Below are 4,647 nucleotides of genomic sequence, written 5' to 3' on the forward strand. Positions count from 1 at the left end.
TTATCCATTTTCTATCTCTCCCTTTCCTCTTTCTTTTCTTTTTCAACAAAAAAATATGTCCCATTTGTCTACAGTTTCATCTGCTATCTCTTTCACTCTTCCAGCCATTAGGTTGACTTGTGGGTCAGTGCAAGAAGATGAGTCCACTTTTTGGCCAAAAAGTGGAAGTGTTTTCCCTGTTTTTCAGATTTTGTCTCATTTGAGCTTAAATTTTGAAACACTTAGATATTGAATCTTGGAAAAAGTCAATAATATAAAAGATAACTCTTTGAGTGTACTTTTCAAATATGTAATTTAATTTACTACCCACATAATAAAAAATAACTTTTTGAATGGAGTTCTAAAAACTATGTTTTAAAAATACCTGTTTCAGGACCATACCATGCATGTGTACGACCCACACTTTTTGACACAATTAAATTATTTTCTCAAACCGTTTTGGGAATGGTTTGTAACACACTGAAGATTGATGAGCATATTTTTCTGTATTCTTTTTCAAATATATTTTTTTTAATTAATTTTTTAATGGCCGTAATTATCTTTTTAAAAATTTGACGTGTACGACCCACATAATTTGACGTAAACTTAGCATTTTTTGATTTTTTTTTTTTAAATAGAAAATAATTTTTTGTAGATTGATGACATATAATTTTTTTTCAAAATTCATTAAATAAAAAAGTTATTAAATTAAGAAAATTAGTTAATATTTCAAATTTATGGACCTGATTTAGTATAAATTAAATGAAAAATAGTTAAAATAATCAATTTTTAAATTAATTTACATATTTAGAATCTAGATAGTATAATCTGAAATGGGTTTCAATTTCGTATAAAAATTCTCTGATTAGAGGCACGTAAACTATTTCAGAAGTTCATATTTGTGCTTTCATTCATGGAGATTTGAATTTGCAGGTTCATGTCTCAGGTGTGGCCATCCCAGGCCTATCTCGGGCCTAATCCCGAGGCAAGTGGCGGGTTGTGAATTCAAATTTTAAATAACAGGCCCCCGTTTTATAAACGGGGGCCCATTTCTAAAATGGGGGCCCGTTCCATTTTTTGCCCGTTGGATTTAATAATGGGCCCCCATTTTTAAAACAGGGACCCGTTATTTAAATAATGGGCCCTCATTTCTAAATAACCGTTACTGTAAAAAAAAGATAGATTGCATCGATTTACCACACTATCATTGAAATCTGTACTGACAAAGATTTTTTACATCATTTGGCAGTACCTTTTAATATTTTTTACATGATTTTTTGAAGAACTCAGTAAAAAGATATTATTTTTTGAAGACGAGTTTGTAAAAATGGGTTCTAAGCAACGTCAAAAGAAAAAAAAGAGGACAATGACAGTGGACGAAATTCAAGTACAAAGAGAGAAGGAGGCAAAACGCCAAAGAGTTTGAAGATCACAACAACGACAATTGAATAACACTTCTAAAGCATCTAGTTCAGTGCTCGTTGTATATGAGACCATTGAAGACATCATGATGGATGCAAGAAATGTAGAACCACACGCGTGTATGATTGTTGATGCAAATGTTGATGTGGATGCGAATCCTGGTATGTTTTAAATCCCGATGACTATGATGCCAATCAAATTGCTGATTTAAATGAAGCTAGATATAAATTTCATACACCAATACGAAAAGAAATAAAAATTGAAAACATTACACCACCCTCTCTGAAAGAAAATGAATGTAATTTGTTTACTATTGATAGCAATGTGCTAGATAATCTTAATGGGTTAGTTTCTTGGAGACAAATCAGAACACATGTGAACAGATTATATAAACAATTTTTCTATAATAAAAAGTTAGGATTCCAATGTCAATTAATGCTACAATTAATAAAAATGTTAAAAATGCATAAAGTCATGAAAAAAAAAAGGTATTTATGCAAAACCAAAAAGAAAAGATGAATCATATAAGAAAGTTGTATCTATTGTTGCCAGTGCCATCGATTCTATAGGAAAAACAAGTCGATCTAAAGATAAGAATGCAACACGTAGAGTTATAACGACTGCTATAGTTGACAAAATGATTGTTAGTAAAAGAATGTTAAGTGATATAAGTGGCTATTTGAACTTACATTGTAGAACCTTGTCAAGAGCGGCCAAAAGAAGAGACACAATTGAAATTGATCCACTAAACCATTGTTGGAGTTTTAGTGGTAGACTTCAAAGGTCGGACATGAAATTAAATGATGAAACTAAACAATTAATTGCAAAATTTTGACATGATAACACTAGAGTTCCATCAAATGCTAGAGATGTTTTAAAGTTAAGGGTGGGATCAAAAATTCGTGATAACATTTCACATTAGTAAAATATTAAATATTTCATCATGAGTGAATTCATGGGCACTGCTACAAAACCAATGACATGACAATAGTGGTACAAGAATTACTAACATGACAATCAAAATATTTGAGAAAAATTGAACCAAATCATGTCTCATAAATAGGAGATAAAAATGTACTAATTTTTTACTTAACTCAAAATAGAAAGTTCTCATTATACCATGCTCATTGTCATATAAAAGGGCATTAAATTTAATGCTTCCTAAATAAAAAATATTTTAGTTGCACTGCCCTACCACTTCAAAACTTATTTTGCAGTGTGATCGCTCACCTCGAAACGTGGACACATAGTTGTGCACACATACACAAATGGGAAGAATTGTCTATAAAAGGAAACTACCTATTTATTAAATCATGTTCCAAACTTAGATATTAAACCTATATAATAAAGAATATTAGTATAATTTGGCAACCTTAGGTAGAGATGGACACCCCAATTAGGCTAACTACTAGTAAAGAACAATAAGAATTTTTGGGCACAATAGCTTACTTGCGGCTAAAACATTTCATACTTTGATAATGATTTGGTCCTTGCCATTGTTAAGTGGATCTTAGGAAATTAATTTTTGGTTAGTGAGGATCTATATCGGTTGAATACTGATATTGTTTCTTGCTTCGTGGGTTTTTTGCTTGACCTAGAAGTACAAAAAGATTTAATTGAAAGGATGACTTGGGGGTTGTTTGGGAGTGAATATACTGGTGGGCTAGATCATGTTTTGGAGGTGCTATTGCATTTGACACAAATGCATACATTAAAAAAGATATAGTGGTGCCATAGTGACCTTTAATGGCCAATTTCAAGACCTTCTCCATTGACGATCCTTGAGTTCACTACAGACATGCATAAGAGTTCCTACAAAAGGTTACCATCAAGAACCTGGTTTCAATGCAAAATGGCTAGAGTATTTTTTATTCCTAGTGGACATTTGGGAGTTTGATAGTGATGATGATAGCCTACTAAGTGAGAGGGCCATTTTGGAAACAGACAAGGGCGTTGATGAAGAAGATGATGACGAAGATAGTTCCTTGGCATCACAACTATAGATATCTACTACCTTGTGCCTAAGAAAAAAAAATTCTTCTTTATTTAAAAACAAAAAATCAAGATATTGTTGGCCATTTCGTGGAATTGATTATTTGTTGCATTGATGTTTTGTCATTGATATCAACACTAGCTTCATGGATGCTTTACCGACACCCTTCTAGTCCCAGTAGGTTGAGTGGTTTCTTGTTAACTTGGATTCGGCATGATCTGGTAGGCTCCAGTATAGTCTGGTGATAGAATTGACTTGTTCAAGATAGTCCTACTCATATTTGGTTAGTTGGTTTTGGTCTGGTGACTGGATGCTATCCTGCTTGGTTTTGAGCTTTAAGACATTGGACCTTCTAGAGTTGTGAAGTCTGAACCTACTTTTCATGCATCTACATCTACAACTGGTAAGAAATATTGGAAAGATTTGTATGCAAAGGAATTAGAAGATATGAAGAGCGAAGATGACTAGTTTGAGAAACTTGAATCATTATTTGCTAGAAGAGTACCTAAAGGATTGGTAGGAAGTAAGTATGAAGGAAAAACATCTTATAAATGTTTTGCATGTAATAAGATTGATCATTTTGCATCTAGATGTCCAGAAAGGAATTCAAGATTTGAAGAAAGAGGTAGAAGATCATTTAAGCCTAACCTTGGATATCAAAACAAGTATAAATACAAGAAAAACATAGACAAATCATGCTACATAGCAGATGAGGAAGGCATTACTGATTTAGATGATGAACCGGCAAAAGACTCTACTACTGGATCCGACAATGGGAAGGAATGGGTATTCCTGGCTATCAAGGAATATGATCTGGCATTGGAAGAAAATTTACCTAAAGAGAAGGCACTTGCTAATAAAAGTGAAGACAAGGATGGATGGGTAATTGACAATAGTTGTTCACATTATATGACTGGAGATAAACGGAACTTTTTTGTCTTTTCAAGAATTTGATGGTGGTCTAGTTAGATTTGGAGATGACAAGTCATGTATGATCAAAGGAAAATGAACTATATCACTAGATGGTAAGAGCAATACTGACAATGATTATTATGTTGAAGGTTTGAGACATAACATTTTGAGTGTAGGACAATTGGTAGATAAGGTATTTCAATTACAGTTCAAGGATGGTAAATGCAAAATCATTAATAGATATGGTTAGGAGATTGCAACTGGTACACAGACAAAAGGTAATATTGTTAGGATTCCCAAAGATACTGAGAGGGGGGGTGAATTAGTATCTAATCGGTTAT

This window comes from Cryptomeria japonica, chromosome 4 (assembly GCF_030272615.1).
Source record: "Cryptomeria japonica chromosome 4, Sugi_1.0, whole genome shotgun sequence".
In the NCBI taxonomy this organism is placed as follows: domain Eukaryota; kingdom Viridiplantae; phylum Streptophyta; class Pinopsida; order Cupressales; family Cupressaceae; genus Cryptomeria; species Cryptomeria japonica.